The following is a 14,219-nucleotide window of genomic DNA, read 5'->3' as shown; positions in this document are numbered from 1 at the left end:
TAATGACCAGATCATCTGTTTTAGTGATGTTGGTTGAGGGATAAATATTGGCCCCAGGACACCGGGGAGAACTCCCCCTGCTCTTCTTCCAATAGTGGCCGTGGGATCTTTTACATCCACCTGAGAGGGCAGGCGGGGCCTCGGTTTAACGTCTCATCCGAAAGACGGCCCCTCCGACAGTGCGGCGCACCCTCAGTACTGCCCCTCCGAAAGGGCGGCGCTCCCTCAGTACTGCCCCTCCGAAAGGGCGGCGCTCCCTCAGTACTGCCCCTCCGACAGTGCGGCACTCCCTCAGTACTGCCCCTCCGACAGTGCAGCGCTCCCTCAGTACTACCCCTCTGACAGTGCGGCGCTCCCTCAGTACTGCCCTTCCGACAGTGCGGCGCTCCCTCAGCACCGCCCCTCCGACAGTGCGGCGCTCCCTCAGTACCGCCCCTCCGACAGTGCGGCGCTCCCTCAGCACTGCCCTTACGACAGTGCGGCGCTCCCTCAGTACTGCCCTCCGACAGTGCGGCGCTCCCTCAGTACTGCCCTCCGACATTGCGGCGCTCCCTCAGTACTGCCCTCCGACAGTGCGGCGCTCCCTCAGCACCGCCCCTCCGACAGTGCGGCGCTCCCTCAGTACTGCCCTCCGACAGTGCGGCGTTCCCTCAGTACTGCCCTCCGACAGTGCGGCGCTCCCTCAGTACTGCCCTCCGACAGTGCGGCACTCCCTCAGTACTGCCCTCCGACAGTGCGGCGCTCCCTCAGTACTGCCCTCCGACAGTGCGGCGCTCCCTCAGTACTGCCCTCCGACAGTGCGGCGCTCCCTCAGTACTGCCCTCCGACAGTGCGGAAGTGTGGTGGTACTGAGAACAAATGTCACAGCACAGATACTATTCCGACTGAGACCTGCGATCTGACCCGGGCTGTGGGGGTTGAATCTGGTACTTTCTGCCTCGCGTAGCTCAATATCAAAGCACCACAGTGTGCCCTGGGGTGGGGGGAGGGTTGGGGTGGAGAGTTTCTTGCAGATGTGGCTGGGACCTGTCAGAGGGTGAGGGCGGGGGGGATGGGGAAGCTAGTAGTTTGGAAGCGTAGGTTTGGCAGTAGGACGGTGTTTTGCTCGGAGTGTGAAAGCAGGGAGACAACTTAATGACACCCTGCGGTAGGAATACCTTGTTCTTCTTGTGAACCCTTAGGTAATGGAACAGGACAGACCGACTAGGAGCTCAGTGCAGGAAGGACAGACTGACCGAGGGGAGTGTCCATCTCTCGCACTGAGTGACACAAAATAATGAAAGGGCTGAACAGCGTCCCTAGTGTTAGATTGCTCCAGTTCGACCCATTGGGGAGGACCAGGGGACACACGTTTACACTGTGCAAGAGTCAGAATAGATAAGTCAGGAGTGTGATGGAATACTTTCCACTTGCCTGGATGAGCGCAGCTCCAACAACACTCAGGAAGCTCGACACCATCCAGAACAAAGCAGCCCGCTTGATTGGCACCCCATCCACCACCTTAAACATTCACTCCCTCCACCACCGGCGCACCGTGGCTGCAGATTTTCCCCCCGATTCCCATACAGTGGGAGTGAATGGGAAGGGCATTGGGTCCATTGGGATTGTGTACAATGGGAGTGAATGGGAAGGGGTTTTGTCCATTGGGACTGTGTACAATGGGAGTGAATGGGAAGGGGTTTTGTCCATTGGGATTGTGTACAGTGGGAGTGAATGGGAAGGGGTTTGGTCCATTGGGATTGTGTACAATGGTGGTAAATGGGAAGGGGTTTGGATCCATTGGGATTGTGTACAATGGGAGTGAATGGGAAGGGGATTGGGTCCATTAGGATTGTGTACAGTGGGAGTGAATGGGAAGGGGTTTTGTCCATTGGGATTGTGTACAGTGGGAGTGAATGGGAAGGGGTTTGGGTCCATTGGGATTGTGTACAGTGGGAGTGAATGGGAAGGGGTTTTGTCCATTGGGATTGTGTACAGTGGGAGTGAATGGGAAGGGGTTTGGGTCCATTGGGATTGTGTACAGTGGGAGTGAATGGGAAGGGGTTTGGGTCCATTGGGATTGTGTACAATGGGAGTGAATGGGAAGGGGTTTGGTCCATTGGGATTGTGTACAATGGGAGTGAATGGGAAGGGATTTGGTCCATTGGGATTGTGTACAATGGGAGTGAATGGGAAGGGGTTTGGGTCCATTGGGATTGTGTACAGTGGGAGTGAATGGGAAGGAGTTTGGATCCATTGGGATTGTGTACAATGGGAGTGAATGGGAAGGGCATTGGGTCCATTGGGATTGTGTACAATGGGAGTGAATGGGAAGGGCATTGGGTCCATTGGGATTGTGTACAATGGGAGTGAATGGGAAGGGGTTTTGTCCATTGGGATTGTGTACAGTGGGTGTGAATGGGAAGGGGTTTGGGTCCATTGGGATTGTGTACAGTGGGAGTGAATGGGAAGGAGTTTGGATCCATTGGGATTGTGTACAATGGGAGTGAATGGGAAGGGCATTGGGTCCATTGGGATTGTGTACAATGGGAGTGAATGGGAAGGGCATTGGGTCCATTGGGATTGTGTACAATGGGAGTGAATGGGAAGGGGTTTTGTCCATTGGGATTGTGTACAGTGGGAGTGAATGGGAAGGAGTTTGGTCCATTGGGATTGTGTACAATGGGAGTGAATGGGAAGGGGTTTGGGTCCATTGGGATTGTGTACAGTGGGAGTGAATGGGAAGGGAATTGGGTCCATTAGGATTGTGTACAATGGGAGTGAATGGGAAGGGGTTTTGTCCATTGGGATTGTGTACAATGGGAGTGAATGGGAAGGGGTTTGGGTCCATTGGGATTGTGTACAGTGGGAGTGAATGGGAAGGGGATTGGGTCCATTGGGATTGTGTACAATGGGAGTGAATGGGAAGGGGTTTTGTCCATTGGGATTGTGTACAATGGGAGTGAATGGGAAGGGGTTTGGTCCATTGGGATTGTGTACAATGGTGGTGAATGGGAAGGGGTTTGGGTCCATTGGGATTGTGTACAATGGGAGTGAATGGGAAGGGATTGGGTCCATCCTGGATCTATGTTTTAGTCATGTGTTCGATGGGCAGTTTCTTAGCGGGCTCCCAAACAGTGAGACAGACACACAGTATATCTCTGAGGAAAGGCCCGCGATATTTGGGTTTTGCCGATTCTCATTGTGACGTGGGGTTCCACTGGGGCCATGAGAGATGCTAAGCCACATCCTGCTCCTTGAAACCAGAGCTCTCCACCTCTCTGGTTCCATCTGTTGCTGTTGACTAGCGTGGAACCTGTGTGAAGGATCTGACCCCAGACTTGTCCCGTTCTGGAGCAGGTGGTCCTACAGTGATTCTCCACGAGCCTGAGACTGGATGTTGCCTCCTGTGATCCTCATATTCACCTGAGGTGCTCACCACCTCAGGACGTCCCAAAGCGCTTCACAGCCAATGAAGTACTTTTTTTGAATTGTGGTAACTGTTGTAATGTAGGAAACACGGTAGGAAATATCAGCCCCAGGACACCGGGGAGAACTCCCCCCTGCTCCTCGTCCAATAGTGGCCGTGGGATCTTTTACATTCACCTGACAGCAGACGGGGCCTCGGTTTAACATCTCATCCGAAAGATGGCAGTTTTGACAGTGCGGCTCTCCCTCAGTACTGCCCCTCCGACAGTGAGGCGCTTCCGCAGTACTGCCTCTCCGACAGTGCGGCGCTCTCTCAGTCCCACCCGTCCGACAGTGCGGCGCTCCCTCAATACTGCCCCTCCAACAGTGCTGCGTTCCCTCAGTACCGCCCCTCCGACAGTGCGGCGCTCCCTCAGTACTGCCCCTACCACAGTGCGGCGTTACTGACTGTATCTCTACTGATGTTAATCCAGCTCCCTCACACTGTCACTCAGTAACCCCTCTCCCCCAGCACCCTGTGTTACTGGCTGTATCTCACCTGATGTTAATCTAGCTCCCTCACACTGTCACTCAGTAACCCCTCTCCCCCAGCGCCCTGTGTTACTAACTGTATCTCCACTGATGTTAATCCAGCTCCGTCACTCAGTAACCCCTCTCCCCCAGCGCCCTGTGTTACTGACTGTATCTCTACTGATGTTAATCCAGCTCCCTCGCACTGTCACTCTGTAACCCCTCTCCCCCAGCGCCCCGTGTCACTGAGGTTAATCCCGCTCCCTCAGTAATTTGGCCCTCTCTTTAAACCCACCTCGCACTTGGAACCCCCCCCCCCACCAAACCCCGCCTGTGGCTCCCTCCGATGAGGCAGACTCCTCTGTGAATGCGAATCCACCATTTTCCAAACGTTTACGGAGGAAACACCGACAAGAGACACAAGGGGATTGGGGACGACGGGTTTCCGACTCGGGATGGGCGTATTCCTGGAGCTCTGATCCCAAGACTGCCAACTGCACCGCCACCAATTTCCCGCCACCGGTTGTCCGATAAATCCATCCCGCCTTCCCTAGCCTCTTCGCTATCCGGTGGTGATGATTCTTGAGCATCTGCCCCACAACCCATGTCCCATATTTCTATAACTAGCGAACTAAAAAATTCACCGTGCCAGCGCGTCACACTTCATCTAGTGCCATTGTCTGTCTCTTTACCTGCCCGGTTACCATCTCGTCTCATTGAATATCTCTTAATGTCTCTTCTTTCATCCCCTCCCCCCTTTCCCAGCCCCCAAACTGCCTTTTGTTTCATTTCCTCCCTTTTTTCTCTCAGTCCTGACGAAGGGTTTCGACCCGAAACGTTGACGCTGTTTCTCTCTCCACGGATGTTGCCTGGCCTGCTGAGTTTTCCCAGTGTTTTCATGTGGTTATTTAAAATTTCCACAATCTTGTTTAACTCCTCTTCTGATTTCCCCACCCACCCCACTCCTCTCCTTCGCCGCTCCCGGGATTTTACACGCAACAGTGTTCCTCCGGCGAGCGATCCTCAAATCCTGCAGCCTTGGTGGCAAATCCTTCAGGGGCCTCGCAACTGACCCCCCCAAGTCCCCGGCTTCCATTTCAGGAAGAGACAGAAAGAAAAGAAAAGAGAGAGAGAGAGAGAAAGAGGACAAAGAGAGACAAGAGTCGACTTGAGACGGGGATGGTTGCTTTATATATACAGTGTCGGAAAGACTTGCAAATAAGGGACCACATACAACACGGACGGCAGCTTTAAGTCGCTACACACAGATTTCCAACAAAACGACAGAAAATAGCACAGGAGGGCACACAGTAAACAAGTGTGGAGAGAATACAGAGCAAGGGGTTTGGCCCATCCCACCACCGGGTTTCCACGGAAACCGTCTCCCTGGTGACGGAGGAGCCAGTCAGAAGGGAAGGAAGACTGATGAGACAGTGAGAGAGGAGCCGCTGTTTCCCAGCACCCGCGGCCAGCTATAGACCCGAGGAGCATGCAAGATATAACAGGCACACGCTCTCCCCAGCCCCCCAACCCCCATCTCCCCGAGCCCAGCCCGAGGCCTCCCCTTCCCCCCGAGGCCTCCCCGCCCCATAGCTCAGCCTCCAACTCCATCTGACAAACCGGGAGACCTTTGGGGATGAACTGGCCCCTTTCCGTTGTCGCAGTTTGCAACCTCTCTCCGCCACTGGTCCCGCACCTCACTCGGAGGGAGGGGGTGAGGGGGGTGGTGTGCGGTGTTGCGCCCCCCCCCCCCCCCCTCTACACTGTCCCATCAAACACTCCCAGGGCAGGCACGGCACGGGTAAGATACAGAGTAAAGCTCCCTCTACACTGTCCCATCAAACACTCCCAGGGCAGGTACAGCACGGGTTAGATACAGAGTAAAGCTCCCTCTACACTGTCCCATCAAACACTCCCAGGGCAGGTACAGCACGGGTTAGATACAGAGTAAAGCTCCCTCTACACTGTCCCATCAAACACTCCCAGGGCAGGCACAGCACGGGTAAGATACAGAGTAAAGCTCCCTCTACACTGTCCCATCAAACACTCCCAGGGCAGGGACAGCACGGGTTAGATACAGAGTAAAGCTGCCTCTACACTGTCCCATCAAACACTCCCAGGGCAGGCACAGCACGGGTTAGATACAGAGTAAAGCTCCCTCTACACTGTCCCATCAAACACTCCCAGGGCAGGCACAGCACGGGTTAGATACAGAGTAAAGCTCCCTCTACACTGTCCCATCAAAGACTCCCAGGGCAGGCACAGCACGGGTTAGATACAGAGTAAAGCTCCCTCTATACTGTCCCATCAAACACTCCCAGGGCAGATACAGCACGGGTAAGATACAGAGTAAAGCTCCCTCTACACTGTCCCATCAAACACTCCCAGGGCAGGTACAGCACGGGTTAGATACAGAGTAAAGCTCCCTCTACACTGTCCCATCAAACACTCCCAGGGCAGGTACAGCACGGGTTAGATACAGAGTAAAGCTCCCTCTACACTGTCCCGTCAAACACTCCCAGGGCAGGTACAGCACGGGTTAGATACAGAGTAAAGCTCCCTCTACACTGTCCCATCAAACACTCCCAGGGCAGGTACAGCACGGGTTAGATACAGAGTAAAGCTCTCTCTACACTGTCCCGTCAAACACTCCCAGGGCAGGTACAGCACGGGTTAGATACAGAGTAAAGCTCCCTCTACACTGTCCCATCAAACACTCCCAGGGCAGGTACAGCACGGGTTAGATACAGAGTAAAGCTCCCTCTACACTGTCCCATCAAACACTCCCAGGGCAGGTACAGCACGGGTTAGATACAGAGTAAAGCTCCCTCTACACTGTCCCGTCAAACACTCCCAGGGCAGGTACAGCATGGGTTAGATACAGAGTAAAGCTCCCTCTACACTGTCCCATCAAACACTCCCAGGGCAGGGACAGCACGGGTTAGATACAGAGTAAAGCTCCCTCTACACTGTCCCATCAAACACTCCCAGGGCAGGTACAGCACGGGGTTAGATACAGAGTAAAGCTCCCTCTACACTGTCCCATCAAACACTCCCAGGGCAGGTACAGCACGGGTTAGATACAGAGTAAAGCTCCCTCTACACTGTCCCCAACAAACACTCCCTCCCCAACAGCACTGTGGGAGCACCTTCACCACACGGACTGCAGCGGTTCAAGGCGGCGGCTCACCACCAGCTTCTCAAAGGCAATTAGGGATGGGCAATCAATGCTGGGCCTTGCCGGTGATGCCCACATCCCATAAACAAATTTAAAAAAAATCTTGGGCACCGTCAGAACAGATGGCCAGACGTGTGACAAGGCTGTGACACTTTTGTTGGGTTTTGATGAGGTTTTGCAAAATACACTCTGTCACTCCAAAAAACAACCCATCCAAAGTCTATCCATCCACCTGTTTCGTGAGTTGGAGTGATGTTCATGCCTAGTCACCATGGTCCAAGGTCACTATGCATGGTCCTTATTTAAGGAGGGATATACTTGCATTGGAGGCAGTTCAGAGAAGGTTCACTCGGTTGATTCCTGGGGTGAAGGGCTTGTCTTATGAGGAAAGGTTGAGCAGGTTGGGTCTATACCCATTGGAGTTTAGAAGAATGAGAGGGGATCTTATTGAAACATAATATAAGATTCTGAGGGGGCTCGACAGGGTAGATGCAGAGAGGATGTTGCCCCCCGTGGGGGAATCTAGAACTCGGGGGCACAGTTTCAGAATAAAGGGTCGCCCTTTTAGAACTGAGATGAGGAGGAATTTCTTCTCTCGGAGGGTCGTGACTCTTTGGAATTCTCTACCCCAGAGAGCTGTGGAGGCCGGGTCATTGAATATATTTACGGTGGAGATAGACAGATGTTTGAACGATAAGGGAGTCGAGGGTTATGGGGAGCGGGCAGGGAAGTGGAGTTGAGGCCAAGATCGGATCAGCCATGATCTTATTGAATGGTGGAGCAGGCTCGAGGGGCCGAATGGCCGACTCCTGCTCCTACGTCTTATGTTCTTATGTATGGTTGTTGGGATCTGCCAATGCTTCACTGAGGTTTGACTGCCTTCCGTCAACCTGTTGACTGTCCCCTCTTTGAATACCCGCCAGAGGGGTTTCCACTGGAATGATGGGGGGCCCCCCCCCCCGCCCCCCTCTACATCCATCCCCAAGACATCCTAGAGGAACATTACGCACCCTTTCCTCCACGCCAAGGTCGCGACTCACTGCCTTCTCTCCTACTTCAGCTCAGTCTGTAGACTATGGAACTTCCTCACCTCCGCTCAGTCACCCCACTCCATCCCCACCCCCACAGCACTAGCACACGGAGGGAGTGAGCCCTGAGCCTGGGCGGTGGGGGAATAAAGTGCTTTAATTAAATGGGCAATGGTGGAGGCAAGCACAGAGAGCATCGAGGAAGAAGGCAACACTCCTGCCCATCTCCCGCCCTCGCTTCTCTCTCCATAAACCCACCGCGTTGAACCTTGACCCCATTTCTATGTCTACTTCGCTGGAAACCTGATTCCACAAACTCGATTTCCCCTCTGGGTGGAAAGGGCTTCCCTTCCTTCGCCGAACTCCCTGCATGTCGAACTCGTGTCTCCTGGGAGTGAGAACCCCTTCACCTCCGGGAGGAGCTAGCAGGAATCCACACCCGTGGTCCTCTGTAGAACTTGAATGAGGTCACCTCAAAGTCTCCTCTTTGCCCAACGAAGCTAAACCAACTTCCAGAACGGAAGTCCCTGCTAGGTGGAATCCCGCTTGCTGCTTCTCTCAAGGGCGGGAATATCCTGGGATTGGATGGCCAGCTCAGGACTAGCTCTGATTGCTCGCATCATCCCACCTACTCCAACAAGGGCAAGGGGGATTCCTCCCCGGTGTCCTGGGGCCAATACCCCTCAACTAACATTACTAAAAAGACAGACGATCTGGTCGTCTATCTCATTGCTGCTTGTGAGAGCTTGCTGTGCGCTAATGGCCTGCCGCGTTTCCTACATTACGACAGTGACCACACTTCAAAAAGTACTTCATTGGCTGTGAAGCGCTTTGGGACGTCCTGAGGTGGTGAAAGGCGGGGGGAGAAATGCAAGCTCACTAGCTTTGCTCCACCATTGGCGGCCGTGTCTTCAGCCGCCTGGGCCCCGAGCTCTGGAATTCCCTCCCCAAACCTCTCCGCCTCTCTCCTCCTTTAAGACGCTCCTTAAAACCGACCTCTTTGGCCAAACGTTTGGTCACCTGTCCCTAATATCTCCTTATATATGGCTCGGTGCCGAATTGCCTGTTTACGCTCCTGTGCAGCACCGTGGGAAGTTTTACTACGTTAAAGGCGCTACATAAATGCGAGGTGTTCTTCACACTTTTCAAACTCGGTGGTGTCCTTGGCTGGTCACTAAGGTGTCTCAATATTGGCCTCCAACCAATAAATCAGAACATCACAGGAATAGGCGCAAACTCAGAGTAGCTCAGGGACACTGGGAAAGGGGAGCGTGTGTGCGCGAGGCTCCGTATAGGAGCTCTGTGATTACCTAAATCATGAAAAAGAACTTCAGTTAATGTGGAGAGACTGGAGAAGCTGGGGTTGTTCTCCTTAGAGCAGAGATGGTTAAGGGGAGATTTAATAGAGGCGTTCAAAATTACGAGGGGTTTTGATGGAGTAAATAAGGAGGAAGTGTTTCCCGTGGCAGGAGGGTCGGTAACCAGAGGACACAGATTGAAGATAATCGGGAAAAGAACCAGAGGGGAGATGAGGAGAATGTTTTTCCGCAGCGAGTTGTTGTGATCTGGAATGCGCTGCCTGAAAGGGCGGTGGGAGCAGATTCAATAGTAACTTTCAAAAGGGAATTGGAGAAATACTTGAAAAGGAGAAATGTGCAGGGCTGTGGGGAGAGAGCAGGGGGGAGTGGGACTAATTGGAGAGCTCTTTCAAAGAGCCGGCACAGGCTCGATGGGCCGAATGGCCTCCTCCTGTGCGAGTCTGTGAAAAGGCTGATGAAAGACACAGTGAAGGTGGAGAGAGGCGTGATCCCGCACTTAGATACACCACGCAACCGACCACATGGCCATCAGCGTGTTCCGGGACTGAATATTCACAGAGGGGCAACCCCCTCCCTCCCACAGTTCCACAGGAACCCATGGAGGAGCTCGTGTGACAGGGTGACACTGGGATACAGCATTAGATTAAACCCCTCGATTAGATTCCAGCCTGTAACTCACTCCCGGGTATCTGTTATTCTAGAAATAAACCCCCCGAACCCCTCGATTAGATTCCAGCCTGTAACTCACTCCCGGGTATCTGTTATTCTATATATAAACCCCCTGAACCCCTCGATTAGATTCCAGCCTGTAACTCACTCCCGGGTGTCTGTTATTCTATATATAAACCCCCCGAACCCATCGATTAGATTCCAGCCTGTAACTCACTCCTGGATCTGTTATTCTATATATAATCTCCCCGAACCCCTCGATTAGATTCCAGCCTGTAACTCACTCCCGGGTATCTGTTATTCTATACATAAACCCCCCGAACCTCTCGATTAGATTCCAGGCTGTAACTCACTCCCGGGTATCTGTTATTCTATATATAAACCCCCTGAACCCCATGATTAGATTCCAGCCTGTAACTCACTCCCGGGTATGTTATTCGATATATAAACCCCCCGAACCCCGCGATTAGATTCCAGGCTGTAACTCACTCCCGGGTATCTGTTATTCTATATATAAACCCCCTGAACCCCATGATTAGATTCCAGCCTGTAACTCAATCCCAGGTATCTGTTATTCGATATATAAACTCCCCGAACCCCGCGATTAGATTCCAGGCTGTAACTCACTCCCGGGTATCTGTTATTCTATATATAAACCCCCCCGAACCCCTCGATGCGATTCCAGCCTGTAACTCACTCCAGGGTATCTGTTATTCTATATATAAACCCCCCGAACCCCTCGATTAGATTCCAGCCTGAAACTCACTCCCGGGTATGTTATTCTATATATAAACCCCCCGAACCCCTCGATTAGATTCCAGCCTGCAACTCACTCTCGGGTATCTGTTTTATTCTATATATAAACCCCCTGAACCCCTCGATTAGATTCCAGCCAGTAACTCACTCCCAGGTATCTGTTATTCTATACATAAACCCCCCCCCACACCCCTCGATTAGATTCCAGCCAGTAACTCACTCCCAGGTATCTGTTATTCTATACATAAACCCCCCCCCCGAACCCCTCGATTAGATTCCAGCCTGTAACTCACTCCCGGATATTGTTATTCTATATATAAACCCCCTGATCATCTTGATTAGATTCCAGCCTGTTACTCACTCCTGGGTATCTGTTATTCTACATATAAACTCCCCCCGAACCCCTCGATTATATTCTGGCCTGTAACTCACTCCTGGGTATCTGTTATTCCATATATAAACCTCCTGAGCCCCTCGATTAGGTTCCAGCCTGTAACGCACTCCTGGGTATCCGTTATTCTATATACAAACCCCCCGAACCCCTCAATTAGCTTCCAGCCAGTAACTCACTCCCGGGTATCTGTTATTCTATATATAAACCCCCCCGAACCCCTCGATTAGCTTCCAGCCTGTAACTCACTCCCGGGTATCTGTTATTCTATATACAAACCCCCTGAACTCCTCGATTAGATTCCAGCCTGTAACTCACTCCCTGGTATCTGTTATTCCATATATAAACCTCCTGAGCCCCTCGATTAGGTTCCAGCCTGTAACGCACTCCTGGGTATCCGTTATTCTATATACAAACCCCCTGAACTCCTCGATTAGGTTCCAGCCTGTAACGCACTCCTGGGTATCCGTTATTCTATATATAAACCCCCCCGAACCCCTCAATTAGCTTCCAGCCAGTAACTCACTCCCGGGTATCTGTTATTCTATATATAAACCCCCCGAACCCCTCAATTAGATTCCAGCCTGTAACTCACTCCCGGGTATTTGTTATTCTATATACAAACCCCCCGAATTCCTCGATTAGATTCCAGCCTGTAAATATAAACCCCCGAACTCCTCCATTAGATTCCAGCCTGCAACTCACTCCCGGGTATCTGTTATTCTATATATAAACCCCCCAAACCCCTCGATTAGATTCCAGCCTGTAACTCACTCCCGGGTATCTGTTATTCTATATATAAACCCTCCGAACACCTCGATTAGATTCCAGCCTGAAACTCACTCCCGGGTATCTGTTATTCTATATATAAACGACCCGAACCCCTCGATTAGATTCCAGTCTGTAACTCACTCCGGGGTATCTGTTATTCTATAAATAAACCCCCTGAACCCCTCGATTAGATTCCAGCCTGTGACTCACTCCCGGTTATCCGTTATTCTATATATAAACCCCCCAAACCCCTCGATTAGATTCCAGCCTGTGACTCACTCCCGGGTATCTGTTATGCAGCCATGGGTCTCTCCTCATAATAGTGCTCTGTAAGTACAAGCAGTTCCTTTGAAAACCAATTACACATCAGATCGGAAATCACTGCAGTTTGGCTGGTGACACAACAAATACATCATCAATCCTCAAAACTCCAGCTCGGGTTAGATACAGAGTAAAGCTCCCTCTACACTGTCCCATCAAACACTCCCAGGGCAGGTACAACACGAGCTGGATACAAAGGAATGCTCCCTCTACACTGTCCCCGTCAAACACTCCCAGGTCTGGTACAGCACGGGTTAGATACAGAGTAAAGCTCCCTCTACACTGTCCCATCAAACACTCCCAGGGCAGGTACAGCATGGGTTAGATACAGAGTAAAGCTCCCTCCACACTGTCCCATCAAACACTCCCAGGGCAGGTACAGCACGGGGTTAGATACAGAGTAAAGCTCCCTCTACACTGTCCCATCAAACACCCACAGGGCAGGTACAGCATGGGTTAGATACAGAGTAAAGCTCCCTCTCACTGTCCCATCAAACACTCCCAGGGCAGGTACAGCACGGGTTAGATACAGAGTAAAGCTCCCTCGACACTGTCCCATCAAACACTCCCAGGGCAGGTACAGCAAGGGTTAGATACAGAGTAAGGCTCCCTCTACACTGGCCCATCAAACACTCCCAGGGCAGGTAGAGTACGGGTTAGAGGGAGATATTAGGACAGGTGACCAATAGCTTGTTCAAAGAGGTCGGTTTTAAGGAGTGTCTTAAAGGAGGAGAGAGAGGCGGAGAGGTTTAGGGAGGGAATTCCAGAGCTCGGGGCCCAGGCGGCTGAAGGCACGGCCGCCAATGGTGGAGCGATGGAAATCGGGGGATGTGCAAGAGGCCAGCATTGGAGGAGCGCAGAGATCTCGGGGGGTTGTAGGGCTGGGGGAGGTTACAGAGATAGGGAGGGGTGTAGAGATGGAGGAGGTTACAGAGATAGGGAGGGTTGTAGGGGCTGGAGGAGGTTACAGAGATAGGGAGGGTTGTAGGGGCTGGAGGAGGTTACAGAGATAGGGAGGGGTGTAGGGGCTGGAGGAGGTTACAGAGATAGGGAGGGTTGTAGGGCTGGAGGAGGTTACAGAGATAGGGAGGTTTGTCGGGGCTGGAGGAGGTTACAGAGATAGGGAGGGTTGTAGAGCTGGAGGAGGTTACAGGGATAGGGAGGGGTGTAGGGGCTGGAGGAGGTTACAGAGATAGGGAGGGGGCGAGGAGGCCATGGAGGGATTTGAACACCAGGATGAGAATTTTAAAATCGAGGCGTTGCCGGACCGGGAGCCAATGTAGGTCAGTGAGCACAGGGGGTGATGGGTGAACGGGACTGGGTGCGAGTTAGGACACGGGGCAGTGAGCACAGGGGGTGATGGGTGAACGGGACTGGGTGCGAGTTAGGACACGGGGCAGTGAGCACAGGGGGTGATGGGTGAACGGGACTGGGTGCGAGTTAGGACACGGGGCAGTGAGCACAGGGGGTGATGGTGTGAACGGGACTGGGTGTGAGTTAGGACACGGGGCAGTGAGCACAGGGGGTGATGGGTGAACGGGACTGGGTGCGAGTTAGGACACGGGGCAGTGAGCACAGGGGGTGATGGGTGAACGGGACTGGGTGCGAGTTAGGACACGGGGCAGCGAGCACAGGGGGTGATGGGTGAACGGGACTCGGTGCGAGTTAGGACAGGGGCAGTGAGCACAGGGGGTGATGGGTGAACGGGACTGGGTGTGAGGACACGGGGCAGTGAGCACGGGGGGTGATGGGTGAACGGGACTGGGTGCGAGTTAGGACACGGGGCAGTGAGCACAGGGGGTGATGGGGTGAACGGGACTGGGTGCGAGTTAGGACACGGGGCAGTGAGCACAGGTGGTGATGGGTTA

Source organism: Somniosus microcephalus, unplaced genomic scaffold, assembly GCF_052327205.1.
Source record: "Somniosus microcephalus isolate GS21.2 unplaced genomic scaffold, FLI_Smic_1.0 unresolved_chr7, whole genome shotgun sequence".
Classification (NCBI taxonomy): Eukaryota; Metazoa; Chordata; class Chondrichthyes; order Squaliformes; family Somniosidae; genus Somniosus; species Somniosus microcephalus.
This window is presented reverse-complemented; position numbering follows the sequence as displayed.